Consider the following 18,727-nt stretch of genomic DNA (forward strand, 5'->3'; position numbering starts at 1 on the left):
CCTTATTAAATGGATGAAGGAGAGTCAGGGGAATGGGGAGAGAGACTAAGAGGTACAAGATTTTTTGAGGGCTGATTAATATGTTCTAAAATTACATTACAGTGATGGTTGCACAAGTCTGTAAATATTGAATCAATACACTTTAAATGGGTAAACTTCATGCTATGTAAGCTATAGCTCAATAAAGCCGTAAAAAAAAGTCATTAAAATAAAAAAAGTTATTTTCAATAGATAAGCCAAACTGTAAACCCAACACGAAAAGAGAATTGTCATATTTCATCAATTCTAATACGCACATATTGTTCACATTTTAACATCTCTGAAATCAGGATGCATCTTATAACCAAAGTTGGCTTATGATCACTATCATCCAGGCATCCTTATGATGAAATTGCCACTTCCTTGTGTCTCACATGTATGAACTTGCTCATATCTGTTCACTTGAGTTATGTGCTTGTTCGTACTTCATGTATTTCATATTATTTCCATTTACAATATTTTCAAAATATTGCATTTATCATTATTTCATCTTCTTAGAGTCAAGGAAAGAGTGGCAGAGATGAAATTGGATATTAATGAGACAAATATCATTGTAAGAGGACTAGTAATAACTGAATTTTTTTTTTTCAAAATAAAACAAAATCCCTGAAGGATTCTAGGCAAGATGATGACTGATGCTAGTACAAATTCCGAAGGGGATATTCTTACTGCTATTTTTGGTGATCAAGTAGTTTATTCTTGGTGCCCAAGATTCTCCAGTATTTTACTCATTTACCTATTTACTCATACTCCTAGTCTCATCCTCTTTTTCAAAAATTAGTATCTTAGTAGTAGAACCTAACAGCAGAGCAGATTAAAGTTGAAGGAGGGTCTAAATTTTTCAAGGTGTCTACTGGGACTCCCATTATCACTCCAGAACTTCTTACTTGAATTTTCACTACAGTTTCTGAGTCATTTAAGTTTTCACTGATGTTAGTCAACCAGGCTAAGGTAAATTGTTAAGTGACCACTTGCATCTGCGACTGGAATCTAGAACATCATTTTTTGACTTAAAATTAAGATTCTAATTTCATTTTTATAACTTTAAGAAGTTCCTTGCTTAATATATCATTTTTAGTCTTCATATTTTTTGATTCTGTCACCATTTTAGCATACAAGAGTTGAGATGGCAATAGTATCTTATATGTGGTTTTGCCAAAATCCATTTTTTTTCCAATTTTCTACTAATATGAATAAATTAGTCATGTTTTTGAGAGGTTTTCAAAAAATTCATACAAATGTTTCCAGTAACTTTTGTAAAAATAAATTATAGGAAATTTTCATCTTCCTAATTTGAGGTCAGAATTTTTTTACACATGTAATCTATCTTTATAACCTACATAAGTCATATTTTATTTTCCATACTAACATCCTAGTGAATATTGCAAAATAAAAGAAGGAAAATAGGAATATACCTGGACAAATAATACACTGAGAGTCAAAATCATAAATATCTTATCATTCAAGAACTTGGGGAAATAGAATTTTTCAGGTTTTGTTTTTGTTTTTCTTTTTTTTTTGCCTAACATATCAGGTACGAAGAAAATAAAAACAACACAAAATAAACGCATCTTAAATACTTACTGATGGTTACGTATTTAGCTCAAAACTTTTGCTTATGAATTTTGCTCCTTGTAGAATCACTGGAAAATTGTGGGACAGAAACCTGAAAGGAAGAAAGAATCATATATTGGGCATAAACCCTGGAGTGTCTCACTCAGCAAAGAAACACATCTCAGCCAGCCACAAGTGTTTACCACATGACCATGAGTGTCTGATGACAGTCCATGGTTGGCCCATCCCGCGGTTTATTGGTTTCAATTACTTTACACAATGAATGTACTTTCTCCAAACTTCTCCACCCATGATGAAGAATTTTTGTTACTGTATTCCTCAAACATCATCTTTACTCCAAAATAAGGATATGGGTTTTTAGTTGCCTTGCTCTTCTGATGATCTTACATTTTGTGATTTTTCTTTTCCTACTTCATATAAGTTTCCTCCAAGAAACATCAATTACATGATTGATGGCAGCTAATGGGAATTTAGGACCATTTGAGGGAGCAGGGGAAAATAATAACATGTTATCCAATGGACACATTCCCTAACCTCCTCGCTACTGGTACCACAAAAAATTATCACCAGAGTAAAGAAAAGTAAACATTTATTGAGGAGTTTTCTTAAAAAGATTCTGTGTTAGTTCAAGAAATCCATAGAATAAAAATGTATTTAGTCTATGAAGCTCCGGACAAAGAAATACCTAGTTTTAAAAAGTTTTCCATCAGTTGGAACAATGGATAAAAGTATAAAAATGTCTGCTGCACTAGTTAGAACACATGTTGGTGAGTCATGCCTCAGCAGAGTTAGAACTTCATTTTTGTGTTCTAGGCATTGCCTTTCTATTTATACTGAGGATCTTTTATTCTAGTCCTTCAGGGAAAGGATCTGCATCTAATTACTGGCACTTTCTTTCTTAAGCAAATTGATAAATCTCTCTGTGCACCCGTATCTTACCTTGAAATTATTAAAGAGATTAAATGACATTACATATACGAAGAATGCAGCATACAGGTATTTAAAGAATGTTACTTTACCTCCTGTTGGGGAACTTGACAGACTTATTGCACCAGTCACAGACTAGGCTCAGGACAGATCCTTTCCTTCCTGAAAATCTCAAATTTCTTTTATCTTTATGGTTTCTAGACTGTGTTTCTTGAATCCACCTTGTCCTTGTTGATTCATACCTTTATGGAAAAGGCATGAGGACAAAGGCTATAGAAGAGGAGAGTAACAGTTGGAAGTTGAGAAACTATTGGAATAGTAGTGATCTGCCTAGCCTATCAAAAAATGCCAAACACCATCAGTCGGGAAAGCCTAGAAGAGACACCAAAGCTCAGAAAGACCTAGGAAATGAAAGCACAGATTTGGACCTCCTGATAAGAACATCAGGATCTGGAAGATAATAGATCAATGCTTTCACTAACAACAGTTCAATATTTTTCAACCCTAAAAGCTATACCCTGTCAAGCCATCCATCAGTTGCAAGACGAAAATAATGACATTTTGGAGCATGCTAATGCTCAAAGTATTTTCCTCCCATGGATCCTCAGTCAGGAAGTTACTAGATAATATGTTATATCATACAAGGAAATTAGCCAAGGAAAAGGAAGATATGGAATTAGGAGATGGGGAAAAGTACAGAAGGAGGTCAGGGATGCCCCAGGTAACGTGAAAGAAAATCTAGAATAAAAGACTTTCAGGGGGTCTGGAGAATTGTGAAGCAGAAAAATAAGAGCTCCAGATAGAATCTCTTCTTAAAAAGGATGAAATAGATTAAAGGCCTCATGTGCCTATAGATAAGAAAAGTGAATCAGACTTCATCAGAGAATTTGCATGTTAATTCTGTATGGATATTACTAAGCTAAGAAAAAATAAGCAATAATTTCATGAAACAAATTTTTTGTTCAAGAAAAGTAATCATGATCAGTAGCTTAACTATGAATTATAATTATATATTCATAATTTATAGTATAACAGGGTGGGAATGCCAATCTAATAAAAATTAGGATGAGACTCCTCCAGAGAATGGGGTTGGGAAAAATATATGCATGTGAGGAGGAGAAAAGCTGGGCCATAAGAGTTTGATCCTATTTTCTGTTGTATGAAATCAATTAAGTGTCCTCAACCAAAAACCCAGCAAGTAACAGTATCAGAATGTTACTTAGTAATAGGGATTCAAGTGCCAAAAGAAGTCACTAGACTAGTTGAAACTGTGTAGAGTAGGAACTGGGAGTAGGAAGAAGAGACTATTATATTTGAAACTTAACATTCTTAGGATAGATAGATAGTTCTTACAGATATTCCAGATCTCTAATTGAGACATAATGGAATTATTCCTCCCTTATAGTCCTTTTTCTCAGACATCTTCCTAAGTAGCCATAGACTGAATTACCTAGCTCCTTGCTACTTGAAATGCAGGCCCCAAACCAGAAACATCAGTGTTACTTAGGAGCTTATTAGAAATGCAGAATTTTAGGACTCATCTAGACATACTGAATGGAAATCTGCATTTTAACAAAATCCCTGTGCACATTAAACTTTGAGAAGCATTGGTCTAGATCACTCTGCATTAGCCCCCTCATCTCTAGGTAAAATGTTTAGTCCTCTCTCATAGATACCTTGCTCTGTCTCTACCCTTCTGCAAATCTCAAACCCAGCAATTATCCCATTACAGTTTTTCAACTTTGGTACTTGTGACATTTGGACCAGAAAATTCTTTGCTGTGGGGACTATCCTGTGCATTTGAGGATGTTTACCAGCATTCTGGCCTCTACCAACTAGATGCCAAACTCCCTACCCATAGTGACAACCAAAATTATCTCCAGACATTACCAAATGATCCCTGAAGGGTAAAAATTGGCCCCAATTGAAAATCTTGGCACTATAGAATGAATCTTGAGGTAGGGCATAAGGTGGCACGATCATCAGGGTGAAGTGCAGTCAGAATTGGGAGAAGTGACAGGGTGCCTGGGTGGCTCAGTTAGATAAGCAACCAACTCTTGTTTTGGGCTAGGGTCATGATCTCAGGGTCATGAGATTTAGAACCCCTCCAGCTCTGCCTGTGTGTGGAGCCTGATTAAGATTCTCTCCCTCCCTTTCCCTCTGTCCTTCCCCACTGCTCACGTGTGTGCTCTCTCTCTCTCTTAAAAACAAACAAACAAAAAAGAATTGGGAAAAGTGGGTTGAGAGGCAGAGAGAACCATAGTTTGAAAAGGAATATTAAACATTAAATTTTGGGGCACCTGGGTGGCTCAGGCAGTTAAGCATCTGCCTTCAACTCAAGTCATGGTCTCAGGGTCCTGGGATCAAGCCCTGCATCGGGTTCCTTGCTCAGCAGTGAGCCTGCTTCTCCCTCTGCCTGCTGCTCGCCCTGCTTGTGCACTCTCTGTCAAATAAATAAAATCTTTTAAAAAAACACTAAAAAAGTAATTTTATATTTGAAATAAAATACCTGTGGTTTAAAATATACACTATTGACAGTAAAGCACCTGAACATTTCTTTGAGGATAGGCAGAAGATTCAAAACTCCTAAGTTAAATCCATCTCCTTTGGGTCCTAGGGCTCTTATAAGCATGCTTGCATTTTTGAAATTCCTATTGACTTAGAAATATTTGGGTTATATGTTTCAAATTTCAAAGTTATTTTGCAAAGAAATGGTTTCAAAATTGCAAAGAGTATACCCTGAAATGTGTGAAAACAAAAAAGATACCTGAAAACTTGTGTTTTTTTAATTAAAAAAAGTTTATAAAAAATCCAGAATTACATATGGATCAACACCTGCACCTTCACTCAGTTCATATGTGAAGCGGCATCCTGAGGCAAGAGTGACAGTAGGACCATCAGTCATTTGTGTTGAAATGTATTACCGTTTAGATGGGCTGCAGGTAAATGGTTTATGGGTAGCATTACTTTTTCTCACCTAAACAGGCCTTCTAAATGGGAAAGAGACTTGAAAAGATACTCCCAGTATTGCAGGCACAAAGGAACAACAACAAAATGCTAGACTTGACCTGCCTCCTACTCCTAGTACAATTTCTTAATCACCCATGTAGTGCAATTAAGAAAAAAAAAAGAAAAATGTGGACAAAAATTTGAAGGAAAATGGCAATTTTATGAGGACTATTTAAAATATGATTTCATATAAACTTGTATTAATGACAACCTTTGAAGTGTATATTATCCTGGGAATACAGTTAATTATGTGTGTGTGTCTGTGTATGTGTGTAAAACTAAGACATATATATTTACATATAGTAGAATTAACACAAGTGTGTGTGTGTGTGTGTGTGTGTGTGTGTATGCACCTTAAAAAACTCTAAAGTGTAGCACATAAATTTGTTGGACACGTGCCTCTGGAATGAAAGATTAGTCCAGGGAATTCTCCAAAGCAACATAGGAATAATCTAGTTACCTGGTGTTTTCTAATCAGATGGTGTTATACTTGTAAAAATTTCTCCAAATAAAATCATCATTGATGATCTGGAAAGCAATCTAATTTATTCATCCTGCTTTACAACAGGAAGTGGTTTGAACAAAATTGAACTTCAATCTTACCAGATCTAGAAAGTCTAGAGCCTGCTGCACAGAAAATGTAAGGAAAGACAGTCTTGTCGAAGTGTTGAATGGATGGCTTGTTATCCTGATTCCCCTCTAGATATGGCTCATCATACAAGTCAAACAACTGTATGATTCAAGTCAGGGTTAGAGTCCAACCAATATCCAACTAATGCCCTCTTTGTAGTCCTACAGATGTCTGGGTTAAAATAAATACTGTTCTACTTTGAAACTCTGGAATTCCTAATTCCAAACCTCAATTCCTAATTGTTAGGTATAAAACTTTTTATTCATAGATTTTTCTTCTTTGTTCATCTGTAGAACATCTCCACTTGTTATAATATTGCTTTAATAAACAAAAATAAGCATGTCCCTAATCGGGAAGGCCCATGAAACCAAATAAATGATGAGAGGGAAAAAGAAACATTTTTTATTTATTCAAAAATAAAAATATTCTTGGAGCCCCTAGGTGGCTCAGTCGTTAAGTGTCTGCCTTCCGCTCGAGCCCACATCAGGCTCCCTGCTCCTCGGGAAGCCTGCTTCTCCCTCTCCCACTCCCCCTGCTTGTGTTCCTCTCTCGCTGTGTCTCTCTCTGTCAAATAGATAAATAAAATCTTAAATAAATAAATAAATAAATAAAAATATTCTTTAAGTTAACACTAAATCTTCACACCTTGTCAAATGCCTACCACAAACCAAATACACTGCTAAACAGAGTGTACAAAAACACAATCCTTAGCCTAAGTATCAATGAATTGATACAGGAATGGACAATTTTGCGATGAGCCAGATGATAAAAAGACTTTTCCATACACAAAATTTTTGTCACTTGAATAGTCTGAAAGAAGAAAGGCAATAATTCAGTTTGACAAACATATATATGGGAAGCTGTAGTGAAGGAAGGGAAGGAAAGGAACAAGAAGAGATGGCCAAGCTGGGACCTTGGTAAAACCACAAACAATTCAGCATGGAAGACACACAGTGTTTATGCAGAAAGGAATAGAAGGGGACAGACTTTGAAGCCTCCTGTGAGCTAAACTCCAAAGCTGTAGAATTCATCCATGATGACTGGACATTGAAAGATTTTAAGCAAAGAAGATGGATGGAATCCAGATAAACAATACATTCTCTTGGAAGCTGGCTTAGAAGTCTGGCTTCTAAATTATTTTTGGTTCCCCTGGTAATACTCCCACAGTAAATGATTTACTATAATTACAGATGATTTGAGCATATTTTGAGACATTAATCTTTGTTAATTTGTATTATATATACATTAAACACAGAACAAACAACAAAAAATTCTTCTAGACCTAGGGAAGGAGAAGGGGTTCAGTATGGGTTGGAGAGCTAGTCCAAGAACTGCATGGAAACATCACAGAGGCAATAACCACACCTGCAGACAGATGGGGGATGTCTCAGGGCAGCCTGTATAGACTGATGCAGAGTTCTTAACCCTAGCGAGGATGAAGAGTAAGTTATACACAAAACCAGCAGAATGAAGAGTCAAAAACATTGATTCATTTTTGTTTTAATTATAAATAAATCAAATCATATCTTTTGAATGCACACTTCTTGCTTCCTCTAAATTGCAAATGCCCGTAAAATAAAGGTTATATCTATATTGATCACTGTTGTAATACTAAGATTGATTTTAGCACATAATAAATCCAAAAAATACTATTTTAATAAATAAATATAAGAATAGATGATCTCTTTCAAAAATAATTCTGGAAGCAATGTGGAGGTGAACTAGAAAAGGATAATTCAAGGTTTGCCTATTGAGTTATGTTCTGGAGAGGAGATGAGGTTCTCAACTAAGTGAGTGGAAATAAAGAGGAGGGATATTTTCAAGAAATATTTATAAGGTAAATTTAGATATTGATTTACAATTGGAAATTGAAAATGAGGGTAAGAGAAAAGTCAAGAATAATATCTGAGTAACTATCTGGAAATAGTGATGTTGCTATTCATTGAGCTAAAAAAACAGGAAGAAGAAACAGTTCTCAAAGCAAAATAACTAGTAATTGACTTGGTTTAGGTGACTATGGCACACTCTGGTAGAGGTTCCCAATAGACTTGCCAAAATCTCAGAACAGTGTTTTGGCCTGGAATTTCATATTTAGTTGATAGTTCCAACAAATAGATCACTCAGAGAGATAGTGTAGAACTGCATTGTTCAATATGGTAGCTAATAGCTACATTTGGGTATTTAATTTCAGTTAAATTAATGACAATTTAATAAACATTAAAATTCAGTCACTAAGTCACACTAGCATATTTCAAGTTCTCAATAGCCACATGTTGCAAATGGCTACCATATTGGACAATACAGAGAACATTTCCACTTCTATGGTCACATCTATGACATTGTCATCACCTGGCCATGCCAAATCATCTGTGAAATTGTAAATTCAAACATTTTACTATCTGATCAAGCATTCTATCTCTCTAGCTTTCCTCATTCCCTTACTTGCTGGTATATCTGCTTTAAAAAACAAAAACAAAAAACTTCACCTCATTTTCCCCTTCCCTATTTTCCTACTCCATAGTGATCCTTCTTATCATATAACCTCCTTTACAGTCTCCATTCAGCCTGGACTTCATAATCCATTATTCCTTTTCTAATACCTGCAATGTTCTCACACCCTAGTCTTTTTCCCAAAATGCCTGCAAGCTTTCAATATTGCTATCAATTCCCAAACATACCTCTGCACCCACACCTGGGTGCTGAGTGCTGCCAGAATAATCATAGGAATCTGCATTTGGTGCCACCATAAAGCAATGGTCTTAGACCCCAGCCAGGTCTTTAGCCCTGCCAAGCACTATTCCTGGCCAAATTCCTTTCCCATTTTCCCCAGTGGCTGTAATAAATCTTTGCACCTCTTCTTAAGTCTTCTACTCCACCACCAGTACCTATTTCAATAATGATCTTGCCTCCTAATTCCCTGAGAAAATCAAGGCCCTCAAGCATGGTCTCCCTGAGCTTCTTGCTCCCTATATTATATGTGGAGCAACCTTTTCTTCCTTTTCCACCAGGCTTGGGGGGTGTGGGTGGGGGGAATGTTTCATGCTTCTCCCAGGTTCATTTCTTTGTCTAGCAATCTAGTAAGATAATCATTTGCTCGGTCCTGTTATTTTCATATGTTCTTTCTCTTTTAGCATCTGTTCTAAAGCCTGTAAACATTCTTATTTCTATCTCATATTAATAAATATCCTCCTGGCCCATGTATTTCTCCCTGCTGGATGTTCTTTCTCATACTTTTCTTTTAAATCCAAGATTCTTATATAATAGTCCACCCTTAACTCTATTCCTTTCCTCTCATTCATTAACTTCTGCTCCCCTTGTCCAGTGACACACGTTGGTGATAGGGACTCTTCTTAACCCTTAGGCTCCCCAGTAAAGAACGAAAGGAAAAAAAAAAAAAAGAACGAAAGGAGATGAAACTTCACCTATCTTAAAGGTGATATCATATCATATGATGTTTATACTATCTGACCTTCTTAATGAGGTCCTCTAATCACTTTGCTTTCATAATGCCACCCAGTAAAAGGCAGTTTCTCATCCAGTTTACCCTCTCCTCTTAACCAACTGAGCCACCCAGGCGCCCTCAGTTTACCCTCTCCTCTTACTTCTCTCCCATCATTGCTTCTTAGTCACCTTCAAGCTCCAGTTTTATTTTGAATTACTCCTTCCTATGACTTTTCATTTCTGTAATACCAATCTGCCATCCCTTGAACAGTTAATGCCATTGTATGCCTTAGACCTTTGTCCTTGTTCTTTTCTCCCCAATGTTTCATTTGCATTTTCTTCTGCTAAAGACCAGCTCAAGGGGCGCCTGGGTGGCTCAATTGGTTGAGCGACTGCCTTCGGCTCAGGTCATGATCCTGGAGTCCCGGGATCGAGTCCCGCATCGGGGTCCCTGCTCGGCAGGGAGTCTGCTTCTCCCTCTGACCCTTCCCCCTCTCATGTTCTATCTCATTCTCTCTCTCAAATAAATAAATAAAATCTTTAAAAAAAAAAAAAAAAGACCAGCTCAAGTATTAGCTTCTCCAAGAGGCCTGCCTTAACATCCTCAGGCTAAGTTGGAGGGCTATCTCAAGGGTTTCCATAATACTGTGTGTATATTTTCATCTCCATACTCAATTTTCACATTTTTAATAGCTTTGTAATTATTTGCCTGTTTCTTTGATTAGGCCATTAGCTTCTTAAAGACAGTTGGTATTCCATGAATCTCTGCAGCCTTATCAAAGAAAACAGAGTACCTGGGATATAACAAGTGCCCACTGAAAGCCTGTGGAATGTGTGAAGTTAATTTAACAAAGTGGAATAGTTTAGTAATAATGGGAAGCTACTAGAAGTTTTTGCATGGAGGAGTTATATGATTTAACAAGTATTTTGTGACATTAAATCTGGAAGTATATGAAACAAAGATCTGAGTGAAAAAGAGTCAGAAAAGCAGCATCAGAGGCAGGATATCCTGGGAGGAGAGATAGTAATGTCACACAGGACAAGAGGCAAGAGATTTCCAAGGATTAAGTAATAGTCAGCAATATTCCTGTAACAAGGCCAGAAAAGACAGGCAGAAAACAGACTGTGATAGGCTGAATAATGGCCCCCTGTAGAGCCCATGCCCTAAGTCTCAAAACCTGTGACTATGTTACCCTACACAGCCAAAGGGGCTTTGCATGTGTGATTAAGTTAAGGGTCCTGAGATGGGGAGATTATCCTAGATTACTCTGATGGATCCAATGCCATCATAAGGATCCTTATAAGAGGAAGCCAAGGGGATCAGAGTGAGAGGCATTATGTGACATTAGAAGTCACAGGGATACAGGGCCACAAGCCCAGGAATGCAGGCAGTCTCTAGAAGATGAAAAAGGCAAGGAAAGAATTCATCCCTAGAGTCTTCAGAAGGAACACAGGCCTGGAAACTGAGTTTTAGACTTCTGAACTCCGGAACTGTAAGAGGATACATTTATGTTGCTTTAAGGCACTGTTTTGTGACATTTTGTTGTAACAGCAATAACTCAGTTGTTGGGCGTCTGCCTTCGGCCAGAGTCCTGGGATCGAGCCCCGCATCGGGCTTCCTGCTCCTCGGGAAGCCTGCTTCTCCCTCTCCCTCTCCCACTCCCCTGCTTGTGTTACCTCTCTTGCTGTGTCTCTCTCTGTCAAATGGACAAATAAAACTTAAAAAAAAAGAAAAGCGACAATCCACAGACACTGACAGAGTAAAGGCTTAAGTCATAAGGAGAGACAGTGGGTGTAAACCATATGGGTGAAAAAGCCTCTTAGTGAATGAAATAAAAAGTAAGATAAACATTTGGGAAAACAAATCCTAGAGCCTTTTCTTCACAGGAGAGACTTTAGATTTTGAAGAAAAACAGTGTGTGCACAGGGATGAATTTCTAACGGAAACAGAAAAGAACACTGTCATGAGCACACCTACCAACACGCTTACTTTGTGGCAGCCACTGACAGTCATGGCCCTTCCCACTTTACAGAAGCATCTCAGTAAGTCCTTAGAGTAAACTGTTTACTTTATGAGAAAATTATGACAGGAAGATTAAATAATTTGCCCAGGCTATACACATTATAAATTGTGGAGCAGGACTGATAACAAAGGCCATGCTCTCAACCCCCCAAAAGACGGGAAAGGTTAGCCCTGCTGTAAAGTGCTGACTCCCTGTCCTTTGAGTTGGGAGGGGAGGAAGCAAAAATGGGTGAAGAATTAGATGTGCTTTGGATATAAAAGAAAGAAGATGAAAATGTACTCAGTAAAATAAGAAAAAAAAATTTTCTGAGCCAACTTTTAAAGTGTGAGGTCAAGATAAAAATATTTTCCCACTGAATCACAATATTCAATCAACTCTTTGATTATGTTTATACAGTTCTAACAACTGCTGAATGGTCAAGAGTTTCAGTTAAACCAAATTTTCAAGTTTTTCCCTTAAAAGAGAAAAAAAGTCAGAAACAAAGTTAACATACCAGAGTGTTCAGGTTGAGCCTAAGTCAAAATAAATTACATTTCTAGTGAGTTTCAAAAGTACAAGCTATTTTCCCACATCTGTAAGCAATAGATTTTACTCAGTGTGAGAAAATCCAACCTACATAGCACAACACAGTGTAAATTGACTTATCTGAATGGTATTTTGTGCTTCTAATTTGGGAAGGTTCTTGGTTTAACAATTTGTCTGCATCCAAAAAAGGAAAAGACTACAATAAGAATTGGGTAAGTACAGAGAACTGATACGCAGATATTTTCAGTAAGAATTTTTTTTAAATGTTTAAAACCTACACTTTCTTAAATATTCACATATAATTCTAACTTTTAAACAATTAGATTAGATTCATTTAACAAATATGAAGTGGTTGGATTTGGGCTAATTTTTGAAGACAATTTAAAATGCAGATCAATGAGAAAGACAATGTAAGTTGGGAAAACATTTCAAATGAATAGGCCACTTTGAGCAGTTGTATAGAAGTAATAATAAATAAGATTAAGGCTTTCAAGGAAACTGTTGTATAACAGAATCAAAATTTGTACTGAATTAGAAAGAACAGAATTATCTTTTGAAGAAGTGAAATTATGATATAGACAACAAATATAAAAAGATGCCCCAAAGTTTATATGAAAAGGAAAAAGCTTAACATTATAATATAAATGGAGGATGGAGAACAGAAGTGCAAACTAAGAAGGACAGGTGCTCCTGTAGAAAAACGGAGTAAGTGAACCAGAAATAATATCCAAAGATAAAATGAAGAAAACATTGCTGAGTTTTAAAAAATTACCTAAGCATACAGATGAAGATGTTTTATTATATTCTGAGGGGAAATGACAATGAAAAAGACCCTCAAATTAGATACAGCCTGGAAAAATAGCCTATCTCATAATACTAAAAGTATACTTTCATGCATCTATGCAGCAACTGAAATTTTCAAAAAATGTGAGGATCTATTTAAAGAACAAAACTCAAGATCTCCCCAAGCAGCTTTCAAAATTCAGGTAACAACAGAGAAAGTTTTAGCACAAACATAGGGTTTTGAATGCATGTGATTGTGGTTACCCAGCCAGACTGGAGTTTATCTCAGACAACAACAAAATTTCAGATACTTAAGGACTTTGAAAATATATCTCTTCTGTAGCCTTCTTAAATAAAATAAAAGTTTTACCCCAACCACACAAGAATTGCATTACCATCTTGTACATCCTTATACAGCCCTTCCTGAAATAATTGTGTTTGTGGATATTTCTCACTCATCATCCATTCTCAAGCGAGTGCTATATTCATACTACCAGTTTGCTCACAGATTATCTGATCAATACTGGCTCTAGATCACTATCTGCTGACAAGTTTGCTCACAGATTATCTGATCAATACTGGCTCTAGATCACTATCTGCTGACAAGTTTGCTCACAGATTATCTGATCAATACTGGCTCCAGATCACATCTGCTGACATGGATGCTTGCTCAAATCTGTTGTCAGAGAGCATTTTACACCCAGTCCTAACTGGAGCTCTGTTTATGTGCAGTGCTCTCATTTCTCTTGCCTCCAACCTGACTGTCTTCTACTCTGTCTTCCTCTAGCCATAGGCTTTCTGCCGGTATTAGCGGCAGGGCTGAGTCTGTGGTGGTGACGATAGGGGGCCGGGACTCTTCTAGGTCAAGTCCTCTGTTCTCCTACAGCACCTGTATTCCTCCACCAAAGAGCTTATAAGAGTACAACTAACTGCTTGTTAAATGTCTCCTATTGCTCCTACCACACTCACACAATCATTATAAATCAGTGCCCCGAAGAGCCCTTGAAATACAGAACATATTAAAAAAATTTTAATACCTGTATGAAAAGTAGCTGCTAGCCAGATGTTAGAGACTTCAATAGCTCATGTGTGATATGACAGAATTTGTGCCTCTGTTGCTCCTAATATAGTATATATTAAACAATGTCTTCATTAGTGGACCCAATTGTGGCTCATTTGTTACTATCATTTACTCACACAGAAACCTTTTTCCTTTGATTGAAAAATACTATATTCCTAATATAATTAGGCCCCAGTATGTTTCTTACATGTAGCACTCAAGTTACATCATTCAAAAGTTTTGATAACTTAGTCAGTTCTGACCATGTTAAATGCAGGCACACAATTAATATACCATAATCAGGGAAACTGAGAAAGTAGCCAGAGACAGGGGCATGCTGGAGCTGGCTCGTGGCACTCATAAGAACCAACTATTACATTTTCAGGAATTTTAAGAGCTGGTTGCTAATCATAGAATAAAAACAAATCATATAAACTTACAATTAAATCAATTACATTAAAAACAAAGATAACAAATACTCAAAACTCACCATTTTCTAATTATTTTTATGACATTGCTATTACCTATGCTCTTGAGTTTATTTATATTCATTGTAACTGTATGGTAGACATACCACATAATGGTGCGCTGCTAGGCATATCTTCCAGCTCTTCATTGCTGCCCACCCTTATCTTGGTTCATGTATCCATCATATGGATTTCACCATATTAACTTGAAGTTTTCCATATTTTTAGTCAATATGGTGACTCACAACAAGATCTTAATTCCCTAGACAGCACAACCAAAACTTCCCTTTACTTGTATCACTTCCATTGAATGAAATGAACAACAAATGCTTTTAAGCCTTCTGCTACACAGTCATCATCGAGGACTCAAAAGTTTGGAATTTCTTTTCAGCAAAGAGGACCAAATTATCTTAGCATAAAGATCAGAATAGTTTAAGCTTCTGGTTCTTCATCGTAGGGACAGTTCAAATTGATGTGGGACTATGAGTGAATAGTCAAAAAGGAATTCTTGAGGGGCGCCCGGGTGGCTCAGTCGGTTAAGCATCTGCCTTCAGCTCAGGTCATGATCCCAGGATCCTGGGATGGAGCCCCGTGTCAGGCTCCCCACTCAGTGCTGAGTCTGCTTCTCCCTCTCCCTCTGTTCCTCCCTACCACCCCCCCCACTCGTGCTCCCTCTCTTAAATAAATAAATAAAATTTTAAAAAACAAAGAATTCTTGAGATGCTTTTGGAGCAAAAAAGTGCTTTTATTATAGCAGAGAAACGGGATCTGTGGGCAGGAAGAGCCACACTTTTGTTGTATGAAGCTGGTGATTAGATGCTTAGTGATTAGTGCTTAGGGAGGAGGGGCTGTGCAGGGAGTATTAGATCATAAATGTTTTCTTCAAATTTCTACTCATAAAACTACCTTTGCAAGATTTCTCTGGTGCTTATCATTCAACTAGGTATTAACCATTGGTGAGATGTATAGGCAGTCATGAGACCCTTTAAGAATGCAGCAACCAGGATGTATTTGATCCTTATTGGAACTATGCAGGCGATAGGTCAGCCTTCTGGGTTAAAGGTGAATATTTTTCTGCTTCTATCCCTCATCATAAACTACCACCACTTTCTAGATGTCTGATTCTCCCATGAGCTGAAATTTCCTGGTTAGGCTGAGAATTAGAAAAGGAAGAATCACAATAAAAAACTGAGAACAATGAGAAGAAAGGGAACATAACTGGGAAGGACGCAACAAGAGCATGCCTATCTGATTTGAAAGAACAGCAAATTAGAAAATTTAAAGGAAAAAAATAGGGAATTGGGAAAGAAACATGTATTTTTAAATATACACATACCTTCAGGATGAAACCAGTGGATTTTCCACAAAAGGAAAGAGTGTTGGGTGCATCATTCCTATTTAAGCCACTACTTTCTTCCTCCAAAGTTTAAGCTTGTTACAGGAGGCTGTTCTTATCTCTAATTTTTTATAGAAATGAAACACTTCTTAGCTCATATGCTTATTTTATCTAAAATTTTGTATATCTAGCTTATCTTTCTTCTGAAAGATTTTTTTTGACTTCGAGTTTCCCAGACTTCTCCTCAGAATTTTCTAATGTCTCACACAGATTCTTGCGTAATTTAGTCTGAAATCTGGATAATTCTCATCCCGTCCTTGCTCATCACAGAATGAATAAAAAGTAGAATTTCACTATTTCTTGTAAGCTAATTAAGAGGCTCTGAAATGAAGACAAATTGGGTTAAATGAAAAGAAGGAAGTGGCACAGATGCATTTATAAGTCGCTTGTACCTTTAGTAAATAATTTTAAAACAAAAGTTCTGTCTTTGATTTCCTAGTTGGTGGGCTATGGGCACCTTTGCCTACTTTAATCTTGGAGGAGTTTTCTGCAAGCACAAACTGAAGCCACTACATGAAATTCTCCCTATTTGTCATCTCTCTACAGGAATATTTATGTGCATTCAAGTCAGTGCTGTTGGACTTTTTCCATGTCAATATTATTGGATTTTCCCTTCTCTCCAACTTCTGCTTGCAACAGCCTGTACATTGGATATGTGCTTGGCTATGTATAATTCCATATGCAAGATGGTTTAGATCTTGATAAACGGAGGATCCTGCCAAGACTGCATGTCTTCCAACCTCAATTAAATTTTAATTTACTGAGAACCAACTACACATTCAGCAGCAGTGCTAGCCATGCCAGGATAATATTAAGATATCATCTTTACTTTCGTGGTGATTCAAATTATATCAGGGAAGAGACAATTGTAGTGCAAAACAGAACCCTTTATGTGAAGCTGAAATATTCAGCAAAGAAAGAAAGTGTTAATGGATCTTAAAGTCAACACAAAAATATGTATAAAAATAAAGTTTTCCATCACAATAGACAGCCAGTGGGACAGTGAAGGGAACTATAAAAAAAAGAAGAAGAGAGACTTAGACATCATGATTTGGTTACATGAAGCTATGAGTCCTCTGCTCTCTGTGTTAAAAGGATGTATAAAAGCAAAGAATTCAGAGTAATTCTTCCCAAGTACCTCTGGCTGCCAAATGCCAACTGTAGGGAACATGCAAAACTGAAAGAGGCACAACAAATAGAAAGGAACATGAGAAATAAGAAGCAGTGCAAAATGTCCATGCTTACTGCTCTATCCTGGGAAGGGATGAGATTAGGTAAATAAGTCTGGAAAACAAGGCATATAAAGAAGTATTTCTGTGTCATCAAAGGCCACTCTATTTTCATTACAGTGTTAACAGAAAGTAAAACACTTAAATACTATGTCTTCAGATCTTGGCAGTCCCACCCTAATGTAAGAAAAAAGCCAGTGGACTGGAAATCTAATCCTTCTCTTTTCCTCTTCAGGGCCTATGGTGTTCTCTTTAAAGGAAAATTTACTCTGATCACTTTTCAAAATGTTTATACTTATTAATGGAATAACTTCATAAAGACTCAGAGCAAACCAGAATCTTGAGCCAAAAATATAGTTATATGCTTTGATGGCATTTGATGAAAGTTTTGATTTTTCTAAATTTTTAAAATTTATTTATTTTTGAGAGAGAGAGAGTAAGCACAGCAGGGGAGGGGCAGAGAGAGAAGCAGACTCCCCGCTGAGCAGGAAGACCAATACAGGACTCGATCCCAGGACCCTGGGATCATGACCTGAGCCGAAGGCAGACACTTAACCAACTGAGCCACCCAGGTGCCCTGATTAAAGTTTTATAAGCTCAACATTTTGTTAGGCACAGGTAACTTTAACATTAAGATACACAAAAGTAAAATAAAGGATTTGTAGGCCATAGGTTTTATTGATCACTGCCTTTTTATAATTATTCAGCTTTTAGAAATCAATTCTCCCTGGGCGCCTGGGTGGCTCAGTTGGTTGGGCGACTGCCTTCGGCTCAGGTCATGATCCTGGAGTCCCGGGATCGAGTCCCGCATCGGGTTCCCTGCTCGGCGGGGAGTCTGCTTCTCCCTCTGACCCTCCTCCCTCTCATGCTCTCTGTCTCTCATTCTCTCTCTCAAATAAATAAATAAAATCTTTAAAAAAAAAAAAAAGAAATCAATTCTCCCTGAAATAAAAAATAACACTTTTTAAGAACTTAGAAATTCTTCACTTTCTTTTATATCAGCTTCCATAGGTTACACCTATTTTAGTTTGTTTAATCACACTAATTACTGTATGTTTTGACTGAGCAAGAGTAAACATACTAGGAAATTTACCAATTCTTTTACTATAGTGTAAGTCAGTAGGAGGGGAAAAAAAATAAATGAAACTTAGCTAATCATGAATTTTACATGGAAATAGCAATCATACCAGATACTTTTTACCAAGGGAGCATTCACTATGAGCCAAATACACTGCCTTGATTAGTCAGCTCAGTGACCTTTTTTTTTTTTATTCTTATGTTAATCCCCATACATTACATCATTAGTTCTAGATGAAGTGTTCCATGATTCATTGTTCATGCACAACACCCAGTGCTCTATGCAGAACGTGCCCTCCTCAATACCCACCACCAGGCCAATCCATCCTCCCACCCCCCTCCCCTCTAGAACCTTCAGTTTGTTTTTCAGAGTCCATCTTCTCTCATGGTTCGTCCACCCCTCCGATTTCCCCCGCTTCATTCCTCCCCTCCCGCTATCTTCTTCTTCTTTTTTTTTCTTAACATATCTTGCATTATTTGTCTCAGAGGTACAGATCTGAGATTCAACAGTCCTGCACAATTCACAGCGCTTAACAGAGCACGT

At 37.1% G+C, this 18,727-nt stretch overlaps 2 long non-coding RNA genes across 2 annotated transcripts in view; one reads left to right on the plus strand and one right to left on the minus strand.

Annotated features, from left to right (window-relative positions):
* Positions 1-18,727, plus strand: part of LOC145720622 (uncharacterized) — a 324,122-nt gene that overhangs the window by 160,411 nt on the left and 144,984 nt on the right. The window lies entirely within an intron of this gene.
* LOC145720623 (uncharacterized) overlaps positions 1-18,727 on the minus strand; it is a 134,249-nt gene that overhangs the window by 14,104 nt on the left and 101,418 nt on the right. Inside the window, exon 3 of the long non-coding RNA XR_014143725.1 lies at positions 1,624-1,705. This is a non-coding gene — a long non-coding RNA (uncharacterized LOC145720623). The remainder of the gene's footprint in view (positions 1-1,623; positions 1,706-18,727) is intronic.

The sequence above is a fragment of the Leptonychotes weddellii genome, chromosome 3 (genome assembly GCF_054177405.1).
Source record: "Leptonychotes weddellii isolate Sample4059 chromosome 3, ASM5417740v2, whole genome shotgun sequence".
NCBI classification, from domain to species: domain Eukaryota; kingdom Metazoa; phylum Chordata; class Mammalia; order Carnivora; family Phocidae; genus Leptonychotes; species Leptonychotes weddellii.